Genomic DNA, 25,955 nt, shown 5'->3' on the forward strand with positions numbered 1-25,955 from the left:
GTATCTTAAAAATATTGAGTCCTTATTTCTAAAAACAGGATAGGTTGCATTTTACTGAAGGCTTTTATTATGTCTTTCAATAGAGTCTAAAAAATTTTCACCTTGTAATGTCCTAGAGATTCCTTATAAAGTTGTTTCAGAAACATCTTTCTCTTTGGGACTATGACTGAGATATTTTCTTCTATTATATTTTTAATTGGTTATTATTTATATATGAGAATTTACATTTATTAATAATGTAAATATCATGTCTTAATTTGTAATAGGCTTCTAGTTTTTTTTTACATTCGCAATCATATTATCTGCAAGTAATAATATTTTACCTTTTCCTTTCAAATATTGACAGTCTATTTCAGATTAATATAACTGATGTACTAAGAGTTCTGCTCATCTGGGTTCAAATAGAAATACTGTCAAGTTAATAAAATGTTGTAAGCCTACGTTTCCTCATCTGTAAAACGCAGAAAGTAATAGTACCTATCCCTTAGGGACAATGTAAAGATGAAATTGGTAAGGGCAGAATAATCAGCAAAATACCTAGAACAAAGTCTGCTCTCAAAGATGTTAATCATTTTTATGTTAAAAATTTTTATTTATCCTCAAAGTTAATTGAATAATCTGCTATTTTATTATCATCATTACATAATACTAATAAACACTTTAAATTACTTTTAGTGATGATGTGTGGACTAGCCTAATGCTTTATTTGTGGTGTAGAAATTATAGTATAGCAAACATATAGTCTAGATTTACCAGGATTAAAATATCATTACAATAGTATTGTAATGATATTGTATTTATTTAAAATGATAAAATTGTAAAATGATAAAATGATAAAATTGTAAGGATTACAATTTTATCATTTTAAATAAATACAATAAATATTGTGAAACTAAATGGCCCTCAATTTTATGTTTTTGGTGAATTACTCGTATGAGTGAATTCTCAAATCAGAAAAAGAATGATGACAGTGAGAAGTCTTATTTTATGTCTGATTCTTAACTTTAATGAAAATATTTATCACTTTATATTTGTACCATAGATATTTATTTACATGTTCTGTCTTTCCTGATAGAAAAGGTAGGTGCCATGTTCGGTTGACTCATCTGCATTGTCAATTTGGGCAACTGACAAAACCTCCTGTGGTGCCTTGCCCAAAGTAGGCATTCAATAAATGTCTTTTAAGTAAAGGCATAAATAAATAAATGAATAAATACCATGAAGAAATAAATGGACTCATAGACTGTATATTTTTTCAGGTTCCACAGGTCCAAGTATATGCAATGGAAACATTGTATTATCCCCACCTCAGTTGACAGGAGACAGTGTCATACTTCATCTCTCCCTAACATTAGGTTGGTGCAAACATAACTGCAGTTTAAAAGGTTAAAAATAATTGCAAAAATCGCAGTTACATTTGCACCAACCTAATACATGCAACATTCTTCAATAGGAGAAAGATATTTAATCAGGAGTCACTACTTACAAAATATTGACTAGAGGTTTGAAATGTTAAATGATCTCTCATCAAGGAAGATTCTCCCCCTTAATGCACACATGTTAAATCTTACTCTCATTAGTTAACTTTTTTGTCTTTCACTTACAGTGGAAATTGCAGATATCTTGCTTTTACTATAAAACTTGATTTACATGCTTCAACTGAACGCAGAGATTTCATTTATGGATGCTGGTCAGTGATTTATATCATTGTTTTCCTTTTTGGACAAGTCACTGGAAAATAATTTTTTCAAGAAAGATGGTATTAACCTTTTCTAAGTGCAAAGCTACTCTCCTAGCGGTATCAATACTACTTTATCATTTCTGTCAGTTACTTTATTGCATTTGATAAACAAGTAAATATAGCCCCACATATCAAAAACTAAAATGACTATTTTGAGGATTAGCTCTTTGATAATCATCTACAACAGATTACGGAGCCTCTATAATATTTCAAAGAATTGGCCTTTTTCCAGTTGAAAAAGGATTTGACATTGGGATTTGAGTTAATTGTCCATGCATCTCAAACAACAGAGCAGGTGCTAGTAGAGAGAACATTCCTTGTATTTCCTTTGTTATTTATAGTCAGAGCTCTTCTGCACTAAACCCTTGAGCAGGCTTTTTAGAGCCCACTGTATAACAATTTCATTCACTTTCATGTCAACAAGCTTTGGCTTGATAAATTAAAACAGAAAAATGCTGGCTAAAGCACCGCAGCCCTACATGATTCATTCTGCTGCAAGTTCCTGGCAGCTGCCCAAGAATGACCTGCTATCTTCCTAGTGTCCTTATCATTTTCCCATCTGGAAAGGGCCGAACCTTACTCACACTGGGGAGTTAAAGGCCTGTGTAGGCTGCATTCAAAGGCCATTAACAATCATAACTCTAAAAATCATCACCTTCTTCAGGCAAGGTTAACAGTAGTCTATAGACTAGATAGGAAGGTCAATATTTTACTTTTTTCTAAATAAATATAAAGCAAACAGCAGGATTTCTTTAATGACGTGGGGCTGCGTGCTAACTGGAACCATTGTACCTTCAGATTTTGTGATCTCCCTTAAAAGTATCCAAAAGTAATCTTGAAGACCCCATCCTAAAGGGGTCTTCTGGTATTAGTTGTCAATTTACTACTGAACAAAGTCATTCATTCATTTACTCTTCCTTTATACAACTGGATTTCTCTTAAGGGTCTTAGGTTGGATGGTTATTTGAGTAATTATGTTAGCAATTAACTATCAGGATGCAAAAACCATTAACGAAAAATGTTAAACATATTTTTGAAAAGAGAGGCTAAATGATAGGATCAGTTTAAACTCTAATATTTAATTTGAGCAGAGCTTTTAAATTTGTAAGTGTGTTCTTAACTAAGATTATATGTAGAATTAATAATTAATATTGAAAAAAATTCAATTAATACTAAAATCTGATACTGATGGATCATTTATCACCCAAGAACATCAAACCTCGAATACGTCTGTAAATTCTGAACAACTATAATTTTTAGAAAATGAAATCTCCCTTATTATCTAGATATTTAAGTTAACAATTTAAAGCTTTCAACAGCTAACTTATAATGCATGTTGGTCACTGTTAGTCTTATCTCCCAGGTGGGAAAAGATGTAGAGATGAACAGAATAGGATAAGATGCCAACTTGCTAGGGTGACTAACAGCCACAGAGAAAAGTTGTGGGACATATCAGCCTTCATCAAGAGAGTCTCCAGAGTGGTGACTGGTTGCTAATACTTCCCTTCGACCCAGGCCGGACTAGCCCCTTTGGTGCCTGGGACTGGACAGGCCCTCTGTGTTGGCAGGGTGGGGTCCCAGAACAGCATGAGCCCTGTTCTTTTTTCTTCTCTTTCCAGGTTCTCTCCAATCATTTACACCTCCACCTCACCTGTAACGGTCAACCAGTTGCCCCGGGTTTCTTCAGGATCCTCACCTATGGAACATCCCAGGGCCCTGTGGCCAAGGTTCAGCTCCCAAAGGCGGGCTGAAAAGGAGATTGCTCCCACTTGCCAGCCTGGCAGTTCTCTGTGGGATCATACTGAGATGCTGATAAGTCCCCCATTCAGATGACATACAGGATGATTTCAGGGCTCCGGGCTTGAACTGCAGCTGCATGTGAGGGCCTGTGTATTGGCTCTGAGTTTCCACCACCATGCCCCCCTCAAGTCTGTGGAATCCAAGGATGGCAAGGGCCGCTCTGAGTGTGATTTACTCTCTGTGTATCCCTACCAGAGGCATCCAGAGCAGTCACTTCACCTCATCACCAGGCAGGCTGGGGGAGCATTCTCACTGTCTCTGTGCAAAGCCAACACGCCTTGCAATCAACATCTTCTCTTTTTTCTGATCAGTGTGGTGACGTTTTACTCTCCCTGGTCTGTCTTAAGCTGTGCCACATGGGGGACATTCCTTGTGAGGCTAGGACTATGCTTTTTACTCCTCCCACAGGTTTTTGCCTATTGTACCTGTTAGTTGTAGAAGTCACAGGAGCAGTGAACATTGAAAGAAATTATATTACAGGAATGCTGTGATTACAGAGACATTACAGGGGGATTTGCAGTTCTATGCTTTTACACAGTAACATTGTGTATAGTAAGTTTAACAGGACCAGAAAACAAAGCTTTGTTCACATGTCCCTGCATACTCGGTGCCCACGTGGTCCTATCAGTGAAGCTTAGTAACAATCTTTGAAATGCTTATCGGAAGTCAGTGTTCACAGATAGCAGGATGAGTGAGGCAGTGCCATGAGAAACGATAGAAACAACAGTAAATAAATGATATTAGGGAATTACAGAGACAAGAACTTGTGTTAATACAAACAAATTGTGAAGAGCATGGCATTGTCTGTAACCACAGTGTTGCTACTTCTTTATTCTTAGTAGGAGACAGAAAATTAGACAGGATGGTGTACCTGACCCTGGAGGACACACGAGGTAGGGCTTGTGGCCTACCCCATCTTGAAAACTATGTGGACGACCTCATTTTCTACCGGTGGTATGGCTGAGGAACCTTTTCGCTTGGATCAACTGGACCAGAGTGTTTGAATTAAAATCAGTCTTATTTCCTCAGGCCCATTTCCTGTCGTGTCTTGAAAGGCTTTCCAGTGGTCAAAGAAGAAGAAGGAGGATGTGGAGGAGAAGGAGAAGGAAGGGGGGGAAGAGGAAGAGGAGGAGAAGAGAAAAAGCACACCAAGGGAAAGAATGGTCCTTCCTAAGTCAGGAGTCAAACGGCTGATGGCCTCTGAGGGCACTGGTAGGCTATGCAAATAAGTGCAGCTGGTGGGCTGTCTGACATGATAGGGGTGGCGGAGACTGGCATACGCATGCCCTGGCAATGTGGTGCAGCCACGTTCAGACCCAGGCTACTACTGCCATGAAAGAAGCAGGGCCCAGTTTTGTCAATCTTTTCATTTTTCAAGAGATGCCCCACATCAAACTTTTATATGAAATCTCCCTAGTTTTAAATGTTTGCAACTAATTCAAGTGTTAAAAGCTCTATGCAAACCACAGAAGACGTGTGGTTCACTCTGCAGCTAGTTTGCCACCTCAGTCCTATGACATGGAAAACAGAATAGGTTGGTAAGCCAATGACATGTAGCATTCTAAGAATAGACATTTTTTGCAAAGAAGATAATCCAATGGCCAACAGGAACATAATAAGATGCTCAACATCACTAGTCTTCATGGAAATGTAAATCAAAACCACAATGATATATCACTTCACACCTGTTAGAATGGCTATTATCAAAAAGATAAGACATAAGTGCTGGTGAGGATGTGGAGAAAAGTTAACCCTTGTACACAACGTAAATTGATGCAGCCACTATGGAAAACAGTATGGAGGTTCCTCAAAAAAATTAAAAATAGAACTACCTTATGATCCAGCAATCTCACTTCTGGAGAAATCCAAAGGAAACCAAATCACTGTCTAGAAGAGATGTGTACAACCCCATGTTCTTTGCAGCATTATTTACAAAACAAAGATGTGGACACAACCTATGTGTCCATGAATGGATGAACATTATTCAGCCATAAAAAAGAAGCAAATCCTGTCATTTGTGACAACATGGATGGACCTTGAAGGCATTATGCTAAGTAAAATAAGTCAGCCAGATAAAGATAAATATGTGTTCTCACTTACATGTGGAATTAAAAAAAAAAAAAAACCTCATGAAAATAGCACATTGGTGATTGCCAGGGTGGGGGTGGGGTGGAGGAAATTGGTGAAGGTGATCAAAAAGTACAAATTTTCAGTTATAAGCTAAATAAGTCCTGGGGATGTAATGTAATGTATAGCATGGTGATGGGAGTTAACAATAATGTATTTTATATTTGAAAGTTGTTAAGAGAGTAAATCTTAAAAGTGGTCAACACACACGTACGCACACACACACTCACACACACACACACACACACACACACACACACACAAATTGTAACCAAGTGAGATGATAGATGTGTTAACTAACCTTATTGTGGTAGTCATTTCACAACATACCCATATATCAAATCATCACATTGTAAATCCTAAATTTACACAATATTACATGTGAATTTATCACAATAAAGCTGGAAAAAGAAAAGACACACAGATTGAATTTTATTGCAAAGACATTATTTGGACTTTAGGGGTGAAGGAGATTGAGAGGAAAGCCTCCAAGGCAACTAGCCTGATGAAGAAAGAAACAGGTGAAGAATCACCCCTCTCCAAGCACATTTACTCTGTGGGACCAGGCTAACCATGGAGAGGGATGAAGGATTAAATTACATTGCCTGCACTAAGTCAGCCAGCTTGATTACACACGTTAATGGTTGACTATATATACATAGTTTTTTCCTTTGTATGGAAGTCAACTTGAAATAAGCTCAGTGGAGACCCTTCGGAAGCTATACCAAAACTTACATGGCATTTACTGTATATGTTCTATGATCTTTTGCATATATTAACTCATTCAATATTCACCACAACTCTAAAGAATAGGTACTATTTTTATACTCCTTCTTTTGGGTGAGGCAACTGAGGAAGAGAGAAATTAATCACTTGTCCACAGTCACAGAGCCAACAAATAGGAAACCCAGGAGACTCAGGCAAAGTCTGAGACCTTAACCAGACGATTTATCTGTAAGAGTACATTTATTCTTTCACTATAAATTTACTTAAGTTGTAAAGTAAAACCAACTGCTAATCAAGAGTGAAGAATATTGACTGCAGTTGGTTAATCAGAAGAAAAATAAAGTCATCAAGTTCTCTCTCAGATTCAGATTCCTTTTAGCCAGGGAGCAGGGACACTGTAGAAGCTGAGAGTTCAAGGATAAGTGTAATTCTTGCTGTGGGAAATAACGCAGTCCTTCCTGTGCTAGGGGGATGGTTTAAGGAAACTCTTAATTACTATGGAGGTGTTAAATTGGCAGAGAAAAGTAAGCTCTTCCCTCTTCCAAACAAAGAAGAATAAGGTGGTAGATGGAGCTGAGAACAAGGTTGGGACAATACTGAAGGACAGAGGTCAAGCAGATTTTGGATGGTCGGGTTTAACATCGTTCTCTTTAGAACCCTTCTCTTCCATAGCACTCTGTGATAAAGGCTAAATGAAATACAGTTTGTCCGAATAACCATTCATTGGACAACCCCATTTGCCTATCTCTGCACTGGCTTTGCAAACATATTGCTAGTCTTCATATGTATTATCATCCATTTTCCTCATGAGGAAGCTGAGACTCAATTTAAGTGACTTGCTTAAGACCATACAGCTAATAAGGATCTGAGTTAGAAATTGCAACTCCTTGCTACAAAATATGTACTTTTTTCACAGAAGTAATATGACCCACTCAACCTTTATTTATATGAAATGCACTGAGTAGATCATGTGTTCCAAAGCTATTTTGTAGATTCCTCTTGTTATGCCTCTAACTACTGGGCCCATGTATTTTGTGCTATGATTCTAAATTTCCTAGCGATAAGGACTATTCCCCATCAAAATAAACAGCTGTTTTGTTGTTGTTGTTTTGATAGGGAATTGGGTCTACCACCATCAGGCCTTCTATTAAACAAGTCTGTTTAACAGTTTTTATAGTTGAAAATGATAGCAGATTTATAAAAATCATCTTAACATTGCAATTTTCCTTCTCTTTTTCTACAAAGAACAGCAACTGATAACTCAATATTTTACTAAACCTGGTAGCACTCAATCTTTTCTTGGGGAATTGGCCACCATTCCAAGCAATAAGTAATAATATTTTTCTTACAAGTGATAGAATGCCTAGTTTGAAAGTGTACACAAAAATTCTACCCAGACAAGTTAACCTGATGGACTAAGAGCCTTTTTTTGTAGTCTTACAGTGAGGTATACTATACCTCCAATATCTTTATCTTTTGATTCTAAGATATTGTTTTCTGCAATGTCTTTTTAATGATTCTTTCAAGTGCATCAGTCTCATTGCAAAGCCTATGGCTTGGGCTTGTCTGTGAAGAACTGGTCCAGCCCCCAGAAACATTCCTTGACTGAACATAGTTGAAAACCTATCATGGCTGTTCTACAGTCAAAGGTTTGAGGTACCGATCAATGCTGGAAGTGCGAGGGAAAGCTGAGGGGTCTTAATACTACCAGTTGTTCTTCACTTCGTTCAGCTCTATGAATGAAAGGAAATTAAAAACGAAAAAAAAAAAAAAAAAAAAAAAAAAGAGGAAAAGAAAAACATTGAGCCCAAATCGAAAAATCTACCTTCCCTGATAGCCCTACCTCATCTGTCAACATCCCATTTACAGTATATGTTTTTCGTAAACCAACATATCAGAACTGCCTTGTAGATGCAAGCTTATACTCCTAGGTGCAAATTATACACCTTTAACTCTTTAAAGAAAAGAACGCTGTAATTATTATTGTGTGTCACTTTTGTGATGAAGGAACATGAACCCTCTTGCTTCACATGAGTCACATGGAAGATTGAGGCCATCAGCCACCAGGGACTTGAACAGAACAGCCACAGAACAGAAGAAAGAACCAGAGTTTATAGACTTTACACAAAATAGAGACATCAGTATTTGTTATCTGTGCGTCAGTGAGATTTACAGTTCTTAAAATATGCAAGCACAACATTTGTGAAGCAGATAAAGACTACAAAACATTCAAAGAGATAGCTAATATTAAAAACGTATAAAGGAAATATCACACTGAAGCATGTTAGTGCTAATCATTTAAAATACTACTTACTCTTTAAGTGGCTGTCCTATGAGCATATATTTTCTCACAACTGGGCACAATTACTAGAAATTTTTAAGCCCTTGTTAAATATTCAATGTCAAGGGTTACAGAAACAGTCCCATGAATTTCATATCTTGCATACATTTAAGGATCTGAAGAGAAAATATTCGATAATTGTGATGAGGCTAATATAATAGGAGGCGTAGGAAAAGTATGTTTTAACACAAAGAATGAACACTAAGGGAAGCCAATGGAGGTGTGAAAAAGCCAGAGCACAGAAAAACTAAGACAAATAGAAGTGTGTCACATAAATACTAACTCCTCTATGGTTTTTCGGGTACATAATTGACAACCTTGTATTTATATTTTGTAGACCAAGATGTAAATGTTTTGATTATAAACTAAAGGAGATGCAGGTAGAGTTCTTATAAATAGAGAAATAAATTTAGGTATTTTTCTTCCATGTAATACCTTACTGAAACTTTTAGCACTATTTCTAAAGGATTTAATCAACTTCCGTTTGTTCTTGTGCTGATTCTACCCAATCCCAAGTAACCAGAGGCTTTGGGAGAGAAGGTATATCTTACAGATCTGTGACAGAAAGCAAACTGTTCTCCTTTCTCTTGATTTGCTCAAAAAAAAAAAAAAAAGAATGATGAACAGGGCAGTGTTGCACCTGGCAGCATACAGAGGTTGCAATATATAGCAACAATAAATGTAAACCTCACTTATTGTAGATTCGGTTTGGAGTCTGATTTCCCAAGGAAGATATAGTCTATTAATACTCTGGGGAGTGTTATTTTCCCACTTTTTAAAAGATTCTATGTGAATGTCCAGATTCATGTTGTCAGGTGGACCCTTCCCTTCTCCTGTGAGCACCGCCCTAAAGCCAGACAATGCTTGAGGAACTCCTTGGCAGGCATTGTTTTTAGGGAGCAACTCTCATTTATGAGGCACCCGGTGTAGAGCCAGGGATGTTACATGTTGTAGCAGTTAGGGTCCTAGAAAGAAGCAGATGGCATACTCAAACAGGGATAATTGAGGAGAATTTAATAAAGGGACTATTTACAAAGGTGTCTACGGGGTTATTTTACGGAAACTAGCAAGGGATGTTGCAGTGCAGCAGAACTAACAACAGTGGGGAGCATGTCCTACCCCTAGACTTAAAGCAACCTAGGAGAGGGCACCTAGCAGAACCCAGAGAGAAAAAGGGCTACGTAGCCAGAACTGTGCCCTTCAATAGATTGATGCATTTCACCCACAGGAACCAAGCAGGGAGAGAACCAGGGAGATAAATGCCCTGACCTCACTCTCTTGTCTACTCAAATTTCTTGCGGTGTCTTTTATCCACCAAGACAAGCCAGAAGGCAGAGGGCAAGGTTGTTCATTGATTTAGTTGGTAAATGTCAGTACTTAGGGCACAGAAGGGTATAGAAAATAGGAGAGTAGATTTGCAGGGGGTCGGAGTGGGGCAGCAAATGGAGAATATCCAACACACATAACATCTCATTCACCCCTCACCACATCCTAATAAAGAAATGCGTTATTAACACCCGTGATTTATGGTTAGGGAAACTTAAGTTCAGGACATCAAGGAACTTTTGCAAGAACACACAGATGACAGCACCAAGATAGAAGCCTAGATTAACTCAGTCCAAAGTGTGTGTAACTATAAAAACTTTGAAGTTGTTCATAGGAAAGTGAGAAAGCCCTGAGGGTAGGCATGGAAATGAAAAGCACAAGGAACAGGAGAAAAGCAAGAGCAGGGAAAGAAAGTAACTGACACGTATTGACCACGGGCTATGACCCAGGCATTGTTTTAAGTTTTCCAAAAACATTCAGGATCCCATTTATCCTCGCATCAACTGTATGAATTAGGTGCTGTTATTCCCATTTCACAGAGGGGGAAGCAAAGCCTTTGGAAGACAGTAAATTATCTGATCAGCCTGCCAGCAAGTAGTAGAATTTGAACCCATGCAGATTGTGGGCTCACACTTTTAGCAATTAAATTATAGAGAACGTGGGGGCGGGGAGGGTGGAACCAAGATGAAAGAAGTATGAGTGTCTGGTATAATGACACAGAACTCTCAAATGTCCTCAAAACCTTTTTTTTTTTATGTATAGGCAAATCACTTTTTTTTCTCTCTGTTTTCTTCTTTTCATTTTGCTATTCATGTGCTATAATGTCAGTGGTGGTGATGGTGGCAGAAAAAGAGAGGAAACTCAGTTCAGACCATTTTATTACTTAAGGGACACTTATGCAAATCTGAGAGACATGTTCAAAATTGAATTCACAATATTCCCTCTTAAATCTACTCCTTCTTGCTCTCTCAATTAGTGGCACAATCTACTTTTCATTATCTACAAAAACCTGGGCACCTTCCTATATAATTTTTATCGATTCCTCTTTGAGTGACTCTTTCAAATTACTCTATATCATTCTAAAAGCATCGCGTCCCTTTTTGGAATACTTATTCCACTCTTTGGAAATTTATATTTATATTTATATGTAATCTGTTATCAGGCACAAGTACTTTTGCAGTTGCTTCCCAGTCCCCTATGCCTGGTCCGTAGTAGTACCTCAAAAAAATGGTTCTTGAATGACCAAATAGAAATTGGGCTCCTGTAACTTTTCTGCATAAATGAAAGCATTTGACTTGCTATGAATATATTGAGAAACGGATGCCTCAGGTTTTCCAGACTTTCTTTCCTAGCAATGACCACGTAAGGCTGCGATTGCCTGACTTCTTTTTTCCTTTTCTTTGATATCTCCCCTGATGTAAATCCTGCTGTTCTTCAAATGTCAGACTGACTGGGAACCAATTCTTTAATACGCTGCTTCACAGGGTTTGCAGATACTGAGTTAGGTGCATTTTGATTCTCTTTGTTTCTATTTTCATGAACTTTTCTAGAGGACATGAGTCAGAAAGTCCTCAAGGCATCTAAATGGCATTTTTCAACCGACAAGTCTATATTTTTAAACTCTCCAAGGCTTTGGACACCTCTAGTCAAATGTTTTGGTATGTGTCCAGATCATTAGTACTGATTTCAAACCAGAGGGGCTGGCAAATTCTTGAATCAAGAGTACCAAAGTAGGGTGTTGTTTTTTTTAAGATCACTGAACATAAAGCTAAACCTTTTAGCTTCAAAAGGAGGTGTGCACAGCTTGCTCTGGAGAAAAAAGCCTATGGGCTACACTCTTCAGGTTTGGAATGTTACTTACAATGTCTCTTTGGACGCATAGGCAGATGCATTCCAAAGCAATCTCAATTTCTCCCTCTCTCTCTCTGTCTTTCTTTCTTCTCTATTATCTTTCGTCAAGCCATCTTGCTGAGAGAAGAATCCGGGCCCCTCTGCGCTGCCTGGATGCTGTATCATTTGTGTTTGGTGGATTGCTTTCTCTGTGTGGCAGCCTCTCTTATTGAATTGATATTCCACCCCATTGGCGGATCCGATGTCATCTGTTGTATCAGCATCTGTAGCAGCTTCTGCCTGGAAAGTCTCAATGCTTGTCTTTAAAATGTCATTCTTTCACCTCTCTCAATATTCGTTTCCAGCTACCCTCAAATGTATTCAGGATAAATGATGCACAAAGGACAGTTTAAACACAGCAAAGCAGTTGTAGGCAAGGCATCTCCAGTTCACTGGGCTGTTCTTCCTTCACAAGTGTTGCATTGTCATTTAAATGCGTTCCTGGCAGAGATGATGGTAGCTGGATATCTGCTTTGGCAACTGGAGAACGTTTATCGGTTGCCAGGCAAAGAGGGAAACAAAGGGTCGATGAAGAAGGTGGAGAATGATCAGTTACTGTGAGTTGCCTTTCCTTTGTTTTTCATTCTCATGGCCCCATCATCACACTGGTATTTACCATGGCAGAGGCTCGTCATTTATCTCTTCCCTGCCCATAGTAGCTTTGCCTTTCCTCTCCCTGTAGCATTGCAGCTTGACCACATTAAGTCTTCCTTAAGATTCTCAAGTTCGATATTTTATCATTTTGGAAATTACAATATAATAAGGAGGAGTATTTGTGTGTGTGTGAAATATGAATTAGTAGCTAAATATGAGGTATCACCAGGCAGTAAGCATGCCGGAATCTCACTCAGAATTTAGCTCTTAGGGTTCAAATATGGTCTCATCCTGCAGGCATACGAATAATGCAGCTCCATTTATAACTTTCAAAGCATTCAATTCACTTATTAAAATGATATCACTGCCTCACTGCCATTAAGACGTGACTTGGAGTAATTTTTCTAGCGGCTAATTGGTGAAGAGAGCAGATACGTTTCCACTGTGTGGTTTGCCTCCTTCCTGTTCTATTTGCCTCTTGGTTAGCCAGGGCTGAGGGCTCTGTCTGCGGCCAAGTGCAGGGTGAAGCCACTTGATCCACTTGGGTATTAAGCCTATTGCTTCAACCTCATTAGGTATAACTAACCACACATATAGTCAGTAGAAAGCAAAGTTTCCATCCTTGTAAGTTCAGTTTTAACTCGTGAGATCAAGAGAGATGAAAAAATAATCATGCTTAAAAACCTAAATCACACCATAAAAGTTATCTTGCCCTTGTCATGAACGTGGTTCAAATAAGAAAATATCTAGCCTACTTTTTATTGCTAGGATCACAGTATTGTATAGCTCTTACTATGAACTAAAACCTTTCATCAAAAACACTAAATGTTATATTAGTTGATCCTTATAAAGCTCTAAGAAATGTCTATTATTCCAGTATGACAGGTGGAGAAACTGGGGCACATTAGATATTCAGTAGGTTGCCCAGGGATACATAGTAAATGGTAGAACTGGGATTTAAGCTGAGGCTGAAGCTGCACAGACCACTATACCATCCTACTCCTCAGCCCCATTGATCTTGAACTACCACCATCAGCAATAACAAACACTTAGACCAATATGAGCTGTCTCTTACTTTTTCTTTTTGTCATGATTCTAAGCATTCATGGTCCAATTTCAATGTCAGTTCTCTCAAGCTACTTTTCCTGAGCCCCTCACCAACGTAACAATTATGTATTATTATTATTAATAGTTTAAAGTAAAATGATTATCTGTCTTTCCTGTTTGTGGCTGCCCTACTGTACTGCTATGAAAAAGGCAGACTATATGCTTTTATTCTGGCCTCGCCCCTTCCAATGCAACTCCTCCCAACCCCCATACATAGAACGGGTCATAATGTTTTCTTCTCTATGTTACATCAGAAGTAGTTTCTGTCTCTCTAGGTATCCATCATTATCTCCTCACATCTATACACAAGTGAGTCCTCCCTAGGTGATGGACAATGATGAAAAGAAGCAACACTTTTTCCATAAAGAGAAGAATAAATTTGTATTTGAGGAAGTAATTGACAGTTTCCCTATACTGGTCAATGATGGGCTTCCAACCTTTACTCTTTTTCTCATTTTCCACGTACATTCTGTTAGCAAGACATACATTCCATCAGAAAAACCTTCAAAATAAATCCTAAACCTGATCACTTTGTTTTACAACTTATCACCCTAGTCCATCCCTTGCCTGAGCTTATATTTTCTTTAGAATAACTTTTCTAACTTGCCTTCTGGCTTTCAATCTCGACCTTTATTCTTCAACTGCAGCCAAAGTGAAAATTTGAAATTATAAATCAAATCACATCACTCTTCTGTTTTCAACTCTTCATTGGCTTCCATCACACTTATACTAAAATCCAAAGTCATTACCATAGCTCTGTGTGATCTGACCCTGGCCGCTCCTTCAAACTCATTTTCTACCACCCTAACTCTTACTCTCACCACTGGAAGTACACTGGCTTCTTTGATGTTCATTGAACATGCCAAACACATTTTATTCCAGGGCCTTTGAACTTGCCCTCCAGGCTCTCTGCTTGGAATGCTCTTGCCTTACATATTCATGATGTTCATTCCTATTTAACTTGTCACCATGCCAGAAAGTACCTTTTCTAAAAATACCCCTCCCCAGTCACACTCTATTCCTTTACCTACTTCAACTTTCTTCACAGTATTTTGAATTATTTGTTTATTGTATGTCTTCTACTGGAACGTAAATTCTCTGAGATCAAGGACTGTTTTATTCATTATTTTATCCATAGCAGATAAATATGGTATATAATAGGTAGTCAATAAATAATTTATTGACTGAATGAAATTTAAATTTAGTTCTAGATGTCAGATGTGACTTTTAGGAAGCATCTCTGTTTATTGCCAATTTCAATTACTAGTAGTGACCTTTTAGGAAATTTCATGGAAATATTCATTTCTTCAGTCTTTGAAGAATGTTATTAATATGGAAGTAGAACAAAAAATGATCTGGCTATGGATTTAGGAACACAGCAATAGAGAGACAGCAATTGAGAAAGACAGAACCTGAAAGATGGGGTCCTTCTTGTTTCCATAAATTAAAATGTGAACACTGTTTAGATGGAAACACATACCATGCTCATGGATAGGAAGAATTAATATCATTAATATGTACATACTGCCTAAGGCAATACACAGATTCAACGCAATTCCTATCAAACTACCAAGGACATTTTTCACAGAAATAGAACATATAATCCTAAAATTTATATGGAACCATAAAAGACCCTGGATAGCCTCAGCAATCTTGAGAAATAAGAACAAAGTGGGAGGTATAATGATACCTGACATCAAATTATACTACAAGGCTACAGTAATCAAAACAGCATGATACTGGCATGAAAACAGACACATAGATCAATGGAACAGAATAGAGAGCCCAGAAATAAACCCATGCCTATATGGTCATTTAATTTACGACAATGGAAGCAAGAATTTATGGCGGGGTAAAGACAGTCTATTCAATAAATGGTGCTGGGAAACCTGGACAGACACATGCAAAAAAATGAAGCTGGACCACCTCCTTACACCATATACAAGAATAAATTGAATGGGAGAAGATTTTTGCAAACAGTGCCTCCGATAAGGGGCTAGTATCCAGAATATACAAGGAACAACAAAAAAACAAACAACCCAATTGAAAAATGGGCAGAGGACTTGAAGAGACATTTCTCTAAAGAGGACATACAAATGGCAAATAGACATATGAAAAAATGCTCAACATCACTAATCATCAGAGAAATGCAAGTCAAAACCACAATGAGATATCACCTCACCCCAGTCAGAATGGCTATCATCAACAAGACAAACAATAACAAATGTTGGAGAGGCTGTGGAGAAAAAGGAACCCTCATACACTGTTGGTGGGAATGCAGACTGGTACAGCCGTTATGGAAGGCAGTGTGGAGGTTCCTCAAAGAATTACGAATAGAATTGCCATATGACCCAGCAATCCCTCTTCTGGGTATCTACCCAAAAAATCTGAAAACATTTAGAGATAAAGACACGTGTGCTCCAATGTTCATTGCAGCTTTGTTTACGGTGGCCAAGACATGGAAACAACCAAAATGTCCTTCGATAGATGAATGGATAAAGAAGTTGTGGTGTATATACACAATGGAATACTATTCGGCAGTAAGAAAAGATGATATAGGAACATTTGTGACAACATGGATGGATCTTGAGAGAGTAATGCTGAGCGAAACAAGTCAGACAGAAAAAGCAGAGAACCATGTGATTTCACTGATATGTGGTATATAAACCAAAAACAACAAAAGAACAAGACAAACAAATGAGAAACAGAAACTCATAGACACAGACAATAGTTTAGTGGTTGCCAGAGGGTAACGGGGGCGGGGGGTGGGGGGTGGGAGATGAGGGTAAGGGGGATCGAATATATGGTGATGGAAGGAGAACTGACTCTGGGTGGTGAACACACAATGGGATTTATAGATGATGTAATACAGAATTGTACACCTGAAATCTATGTAATTTTACTAACAATTGTCACCCCAATAAATTTAATTTAAAAAAAAAAAAAAAAGAATAAATTCAAAGTGAATTAAAGACTTAAATGTAGGATCTGAAACCATAAATCTCCTAGAAGAAAATATAGGAAGAAGGTTTACAGACTTTACCAAGGAGTAAGATTTTTACTGATATATCCCCTCAGGCAAGGGAAGTAAAAAAAAAAAATACACGTGGGATTACATCAAACTAAACAGGTTTTCACAGCAAAGGAAACCATCAATAAAAGAAAAAGGGATCCTACTGATTGGGAAAAGATATTTGCCAATGATATATCTGATAAGGGGTTAATATCACAAATTTATAAAAAACTCACTCAACTCAATTCCAAAAAAACAAGCAACCCAATTAAAAAACAGGCAGAGGACATGAAGAGACATTTCTCCAAAGAGGACATACTAGTGGCAAACAGACATATGAAAAAATGCTCAACCTCACTAACCATCAGAGAAATGCAAATAAAAACCACAATGAGATACCACCTCACCCCAGTCAAAATGGCTATCATCAATAAATCAACAAACAAGTGCTGGCGCGGATGTGGAGAAAAGGGAACCCTTGTGAACTGTTGGTGGGATTGCAGATTGGTGCAGCCACTATGGAAAACAGTATGGAGGTATCTCAAAAACTGAAAATGGAACTACCTTATAACCCAGCAATTCTATTCCTAGGTATCTATCCGGAGAAATCCAAAACTTTAATTTGAAAAAATTTATGCACTCCTGTTTATTGCAGCACTATACACAATAGCCAAGACATGGAAACAACTGAAATGCCCATCGATAGATGACTGGATTAAGAAACTGTGGTACATTTATACAATGGAGTATTATGCAGCCATAAAGAAGAATGAAATCTTATCATTTGCAACAACATGGATGGACCTAGAGAACGTTATGCTAAGTGAAATAAGTCAGAGAGAGAAAGACAAATACTATATAATCTCATTTATATGTGGAATCTAAAGAAAAGAATAAATGAATGAACTAATCAGAAACAATTCAGAGACATAGAGGAAAAACTGAGGGTTGCTAGATGGGCTGGGGGCGGGGGGATAAGGGGGAAGGTGAGGGGATTAGAAAGCACAATCGGTAACCACAAGATTGCCACGGGGATACAAAGTCAATTGGGGGAATATAATCAATAATGCTGTAAAGATTTTGTAGGGTATCCGATGGACACTTGTCTTATTAGGGAGACCACCTCAGGAATGATGTAGATGCCTGATCACTGCACTGTACACCTGAAGCTGAAGCTGAACAATAATGAATGTCAACTATAATTTTATATGTATATGTATAGTTACAAGAAGTGGAGTACAGCATTAGGCATAGAGACAGTGGAAATATAATGGCTATATGCGATGTCAGAGGGGTAGTAGATTGGGGGGGTTATCACTTTGTGAGGGATATAGATGATAAATGTCTAACTATTATGTTGTTTTGTATTATATTAGTTTTGAACTAATAAAAAATACATTAAAATAAATTTTAAAAAATGTGAACACTGTATTGATCCACTTTGCGTATCATGATCCACTGAAATCTTGTTACTATGATCAACATGATTGATAGGATTAGATATTTATATCTTTATAAGCCTTATTTGGAAGTCACTAGATATGAGGTAATACTTTAGACCTCAAACACTGAAAAGATTTGCCAAATTGCAATTCCCTTGGAAAAACTCATTCTGGGCATCTGGGAGAGATTTATAGAAGAAGCTGAATGCTATAAATAGGAGGAGTTTATTGCATTCTTTGTGGGTTGCACTTGAGGTGTGCTGGAAGCTAGAGGCCCTCTGTGTCATCCACTTTGAACACTTGGCTGCATTTAAGCTCCACATGAGATGATCTGTACAGAAGTAATGTCTGCTCATAAAGCCTAAACTCACATAGCTCGGAGCTTTATTTTGGATGACTCAATTGCGTGCACACTCGGTGATTTCCTAAAGGAAACTATCTGCTATGCTTATCGTATCCTATACTCACAGTGTTATCTATTGTAAAAGCACAGCTCATCTATAGGTTGGCAGCGCTCCACTGTTCTGACCCGGGCAACGACTCTGACAATAGTTCAGCAATTGGCTGAAAAATCACAAGATACATTTTGCACCATAGCTTTGATAATGGGTTGTAATCTTCCACTAGTGGAGAAATAGTTACATCATTTGGGAGCAGTGAGAGATGTTACACTACTCAGACTCCTTCATTTTATAGTTATAAGAAACTAGTCCCCAAGTGGGGCAGTGGCTACCCATGTTCCTCAACATACTAGCTGGCGGTAAAGGTGAAACTGGAACATGGTCTTCTGATTGCTGCTTCAATCTTTGTGTGTGTGTGTGTGTGCGGGGGGTGGGGGGGTGGAGGGAAGGTGGGAGGGCTGCTTTATTGCAAGATTTATAAGTATGATAAGCAGAATTTTTGCCCCCATGACCTTAAACCCCTGGTGTTATACCCGGTAAATATTTTCTCTCACATGACAAAAGGGACATTCCAGATGTAATTAAGGTGACTAATCATCTGATAATAACATAAGGATATTACCCAGGATTATCCATTTGTGCTCAGTGCAATCACAGGAGCCCTTAAAAGTGAAGAGAAATCAGAAAGATTAGAAGTTCAAGAAGGGTCAGATGTGCCACCAATGGCTTGAAGATTTGGAGTCATGAGTCAGAATATGGGGACAGCTACTAGAAGCTTCAGCCAGTAGCTGGCAAGGAAATGGGGACCACAGTCCCACATCCACATGGAATTAAATTTGGCCAACAACCTGAATGATTCTAGAAGTGGATTTACCCCCAGAGACTCCAGAAAGGAATGCAATTCTAACATCACCTTGATTTCAGAATCCAGGCAAGTCATGGAAACTGAAACAATAAATGTGTGTGGTTTTAAGCCACTAAGTTCTGGGTAATTTTTACAGCAGCCAATAGAAAACTAATACAATAATCAAAATATTTCTCCCACCCTTTCTCAATTTTTTAGAATTTAACGTTGCCCCATATCATCATTTCCTTCTTTAAGTAGGGAAATGTTTATGCTGATGTCAAATTGCATGATAATTTCCACCCACACACTAACAGGGCTTCACTCATCCCAGTAAGTGCTCTGAGATCTTTCTGGAGACTTCCAGTGGGATGGGTCTCTTATGTCCTCACAATAGTTGCCTCTTTCTCTCCTCCTTTGGCCCCGCTTACTTGCCCATTTCCATTGCTTTGTCAATGTCCCAGTTCTTCATGGGATCACTCATATCTAAGATCAGCGAGGTGCTGCAGGCTTTTCCCAAAGCTTTGAAACTCCTTGGAAGACAAAGCCAGAGGTTTGTCTCTCTGTTCCACTCATAGTCACTGGGCTCCAAAGCAGCTCCCTCTGTGCTTGGGGGTCTCACGAGGTCCTTTTTACTTTCTGTGAGGAAGGAACCTCATGACCTTTCATAGCCTTCGGCTTTGTACCATCTCTTCCAAGGAGAATGAAAATCGGTTCATAGGCGGTGATTGAGGAATCCTGCCATCTATCCTCTTTCTACCTTTTCGCCCCTTCTCCTTACCTTGGCTCATTATCAAGTGAAACATGTTTTCTACCAGTGACAAACTCAAACTCCCTTCCACTCTAATGGAGAAAAGCTGGTGTGTAGGCATGTGCATGTGTGTGTGTAATTATTTGACCAGTACAAACATTCCCTATAAATTTTTAAGTATAAACTATTTTCACTTGATTAAAATAAATCAGACATTTATAATTTCTCTCAGTATATTTCAGTAATAGACACTGCAGTGGGCTGAACAGTGTCCCTCAAAAAGATATGTCCACCCCCTACATCCAGGACCTGTGAATCTTACCGTATACAGCAAAATATGGGATTCATTTAAGGATTTTGAGAGAAGGAGCTTATCGTGGATTATCCAGGTAGGCTCTAAATCCAAATACATGTTTTATGACAGCAGGGCAGAGGAAAATTTGACAGACACACAAGGGAGAAGACATACAGAAGAGGAGGCAGTATGACCTTGGAGACAGAGGTTAGAGGTTCCACAAAGCAAGGAATGCCTAGCGCCAACAGGAACTGGAAGATGCAAGGAGCAGATTCTCCCCAAGAGCCCCTGCAGGGAGTATGGCCCTGTCGAGATCTTAACTTCAGACTTCTGGCCTCCAGAACTATGAAAAGATACATTTCGGTTGTTTTAAGCCAAAGCTGTGGTAATTTGTTATGGCAGCTGCAGGAAACTAATACAGACAACCCCTTCGATTTTAAATTGTGTAAAATATACAAAATTCTGTTAATTTTAGATGCTCGCTTATAAACACAGAAGTTCTACTGCACATGAATTAGTGCTCACAGTCACCTTGTTAGATGTTGAACTCACCAAAGTACTTGGTCAGAGTCTTTGTCAATGAGCTAGTTGTCCTTAAAAGCCTATACCGTTGTACTGTACATTGTTAATCAATTTGTATGTATTGAAAGGTTAATCTGAGTAAATCAAATCAGTATGCCAGGGACTAAGGGGGAAGGGAGAAGAGTGAAGAAAGTAAAATACTAAAATAATAATAATAATAGTAATAATAATAGTTCCTAATATTTTCATAGCACTCTATGTGTCGGCCACCATTCTAGTATAAGGCAAGCAATTCACTTATGTATTATAATATCTAATAGCCCCACATGGTTGGAACATTTATTATCTCACTATACGAAGAATACTAAGGCACTGATGAGAGTGAGGTGACTTGCCCAAGGTCCCAGGGATGGTAAGTGGCATTCCTGGGACTCAAAGTCTGTACTCATTGATTTGCCACCAACGTTAGGCAATGGAGTGAATTCTACCTCAGAAGCTGACTAAAACTGTGGGATAAGTCCAGATTCTTAGCAGACATGGTAATAATAGCTTGTGCTATGTGTGCCTTTTTCTCCTCAGGGCTGGATCTGGTTGTGGAAGACTGGTCAGAGTGGAGAAAGGCAGCATTTAAGTTCTAGGGTTTTTCCCCCCTTTCTTTCAAGTTAGATATATGCCCAGGTTCCACAGTTTTCTGCTTTATCTCTCTCTTGTCTCTGACAATCAAGGCTCTGTTTCCACAAATGGCTTGCATGTAAGAATCACACCCAAAACAAGATCCTTTTCACTGGAAGGATCCCTTGCCTGGGAGGTGAAGGGAAGGGAGGTCATGATAAGAACTGTTTGTTTTAGTTCCTGGGGGCCCCTTATCTGGAGCAGTTTTGAATTTCCTGGCTGGTGGCACCATTGAGGCAGACGTTTGAAGCAACCTCATGCTCTCTGTGCAGGTGAAACCAGCAAAACGTCTCTTCGGGAGGCTTCTCTTTTCCATCGACCTGATGGACAAGAGGCTGTGAACTCCAATATACCAGAAGTCAGGCTTCTGATGGTTGGAACTGCGCCAAACAGCTGCCTCCTTAACTGTGGGGAGGGGCGGGGAGAAGAGCAGCCTTATTGGCAGGAGTGGAGGATGTGTGAGGAGTGCCAAAACAGTTAATAGAAACCATGAAGAAATTTCGATTTCTGTTGTTGCAAAAAGAGGAGGGAACCGAGGAAATTGAACTCTCAGTGCAGTCTGATAATTAAACTCAGGAGTACTGACAGGGTAGCTGAACACAACAGATAAATAACTACTTTCCGGTAATTATAAGCCAGAATGGTAACATATTAGACAAGCTGATTCACTTGGTATTTTCAAGTCTGACATTTTGATTCTAGGGGATATTTGGATCTGTGCTAACAGATTTCTTTCTTTTTCTCTACTCGCTGTCCCTTTTCCACTTGCCATGGCTCGCTGAAAACGAAATGTGATTTTAAGGTGCCACTTTTCAGTATGTTTCATATGTATGTTATACATCACCTACCACATCTCAAAGTCCACTGCTGCTGGGCACAGTTACTGAGATGGTGTCTACTTTTCTAAACATCGTTAAATATTATTAAAAAGAGCCCAGGTGTCCCCTAGCAGAAAAACATGGTGCAAATTACATAGTCTCTTTATGGGTGTCCTTCATTGGTCCTGTAGTGCTAAAGCTTCTAACAAATCATCTCATAGTACAAACACTTCATTTCACAAAGAGGAAACCAAGGCAAAGAGTCCTTTTTAAAGATACACTGTTTTCCACAGGAACAAAACAGACACTTCAGCCGAAGGAACAAAACCATTCTCTTCTTTGAAAATTGGGAGACACCCAATTTTTCTCTTCTCTTTGAGAATAATGTTAGAATACTTTTAACAGTTGAATTAACATAATAGGATAAAGATTCTGCCCTTTTCTATGTGGTGTGTAACCTGGATGGGTGCCATGGTCCTTAGGGTGGAATGAAAACAAATGCTTTTTCTGTGTTGGTTCCGTAACGAAACCACCTCGTGAAGAACTGAGAAATGTCCCCGAGGGTCCCAAACTTGAGTGATCTGAAGTGTCCTGACTCCAAATGATTTAGGTTTTACTTTGTCGACCTCCCACCCCTATGTATTCTTTATTATTTTTTAATCCACTAAAGCAGTATCCTAATTTATTAATTTCTGTGGGAGAATCAACTCCCAGCGCCCATCCTGTGGCCTGGCAGGGAGAGATTTCCCAGCTTTGTTTGAGAAGACTGTTCACCCCGCCTGGCATTTGAACAGGCTGAAACGAAATGTCTTTTGTTGCAAACACCTAATTTGTTCATTTTGAACTGTCTGAGTAACTAGATCAAAGACCAGTGTCAAATGCCCAAAGCAGTGTTTGTCAGCAGTGGACTTTTTTTTTTTTATTCTTCTTGTTCTAAAGCCACTGAAAGGGGGGAAAAAAGAGTCTTACTGTATTTCCACAAAAGCGTTGGAAAGCTCGTTGGCAGCCTCTTGCAACAGAATGAATACACGCTACTGAGTACAGACCATTTGTCTCCTGATTACAACAGACCCCAGGGGGACTGGTGTTGGCTTTGAATTCCACCTCTCTTTCTCTGAGAGCCTCCTCGCTGTGACAGTTCCACCCCCAATCCTCACAGCACAGAGCACTGGGGACTCAGATCTCCTCTCCGCTGTGGGTTTTAGGCTGCTCTCTAAATTAAAACGGGGCTTTCTCGTTTGCAGTGTGTTGACTCGTCTTGAAAACACTTCTTTTTATACTATTGTCATTTGGAATTCAGTGGTGGCCATGATGAATGCATTTAGTGTCCATGTGAGTTTCACACGCATGAGGAGGGCTGCCGTGTAGACGAAGCAAAGAGAGAGGAGGGCCTAAAAAAGGCACCCAGTCCCTATATGAACAATGGTGGTAGAAGGTTTGCGGGCTGACTAGCTGTGCTTGAGCCCATGTGGTTTTTATGCTCATTGATTCATAAGGACTCACATTATGTTTTTCTCCTTGTGGGATCATTGTTTTGAAACGAGTAGAATATGTCTTTATTACCCGAAAAGCGCATGTTTTTTATTAGGCAGTCTTGAGGGTAGCTGGGATGGATTCTCCCTCAATTACATTTATTTTCACCGACATCCCATAAGCGCTGCTCATGCCACCATTGGGAGGTAAAGCTTAGGCTGAAAAGTTCATTTCACACTTAGCGGCATTTGCCGTCACTAACGTTTTCTTTTTTTTTTTTCTTTCTTGTTTAGTTTTGTTTTATTGTTCATTTCCTTAAAAGGAAAATAAACCATTCAATACTCGCAAAAGCTTCCTCTATTTCAGATTATCTAAATTTGTTTTATATATTTGCCTCTGTCTTCTTTTATATTCCAACTCTCTTTATTTTCCTTCTACGTAATTATTTTTCATATAGTAAAAAAAAAAAAAAAAGACGAAGAAGCAGTAGCAGCAGCGAGCTGTCATGTGGCAGTTTCCTTTCCATTACGTTTTCACTGCTGGGAAACGCTGGAACAAAAGCAGATAGAGTGTTACTGAATGGGGAGCAACACCATCCTTGTGGGGAGGCTGTAATCAGCCCCTGTAGGATGAAAATGCATGCTTTTCAGCACTGGTGGGAGATGTTTGTATTTATCTTTGGAATGCATGTTTGGCTCACGTAATCAAGTGATAATGTTATTGCCACATCCTTATGTAGACCGTTTTCCTCGGTAGAATGGGAGAAATGGAATGTGACCTGTCAACCGTCAGTCAGTATGAAGTAGTCCAATAGGTGCTTTTAAAACACGAAGACTCCCGGTTCATGTCAGTGTCAATTTCTAAAACACGTTTTTATCAGGAATTTAGTTCCCGTCCTGTTCTGGCCAGATATGCACGTGTGGAAGTTGTGCTGCGTCTGCGGACATGTTACTGGTGAGCGGTCCTTCGGGGCTGGAGGCCAAGTAGGAGGACAGAGGACCCCGATGAACTGAAAAGATAGGGCAGGGGGAGGGGTCCTCAGCACTGGAGAAGGCCGACGGTTATCTAGGTCACGCACCAATCCACACCCCAATCTACAGGTAGATCACTTCTATAACACACGATAGTTCTCTTGTGCCCTTTCCCAGCCAGCCCTCTTCCCACCCTACAGGTCAGCACTCTTCTGATTTTTATCCCCATGGATTAGTTTTCCATACTTGCTTTTAAATTGTCACACAATAGAGTGTGATACAGTACCTCAGAAAAACAAGTAGTACTGCTTTGAGGGTTGAAGTCTTATGTAGAATCCATATAATACTTGGATTCGTCTGATACTAGAAAATAAAATCTCTGTGTATTAACCTGATTTGAATTGAGAATTGTTCTGTATTGTTTCCCCTAGACGATTTAGTATTAAGGATACTTCCCGAAAAATAGAGACTCAGTGAATGTTATAGCATTTGGTTTATAAATATAGACCTCTGAAGTTAAGGTTTGAAACAGCACAAAGGCTCCAAGTGTCTTAAAATGACAGTTTCATAGTACATTACCAACTCTTTTAACCTCTTTGGATTAGCCAAAGTTCTCATTTTCTCTGTAAAACACAGTAACTAATGCCCACTGTACTCTGCAAGTGACCGGCTAATCGGCTGTTCCCCGTAGGTCTGTTCATTTCCCTCTCTTGTTGAATTGGTACCTACCAAGAATCTATTGTGTTTATACTATACAAGCTTTATTTCCTATTGATATTATTTCATTTAATAAATATTATATCAAGTGGCCAAATATGAATGTGAAGGAAAGAGTATTGAGTTTTTCTGGAAAGAAATTTAATGCTGAAGAAAGACTTGATAAAGTTGATTTGTTAAAGTAACAACAAAAATACTTGATATCAAATTAGATGGACTAGACAATTGTAAATAAAAAAAGAGGAAAGAAGTTCTCTTTAAATTCTTAGCCATCTAAAGAAATTAAATTGGAAGTCAAAGCTGATGCATTATGGAAATTATTTATTTTTATTTATTAAATAAACACTTACATGTCACTTTCAATGAGCCAGGCCCTGTTCTAAG

The sequence above is a fragment of the Rhinolophus sinicus genome, chromosome 3 (genome assembly GCF_057876585.1).
Source record: "Rhinolophus sinicus isolate RSI-liver-muscle chromosome 3, RSI-T2T, whole genome shotgun sequence".
Taxonomy (NCBI): domain Eukaryota; kingdom Metazoa; phylum Chordata; class Mammalia; order Chiroptera; family Rhinolophidae; genus Rhinolophus; species Rhinolophus sinicus.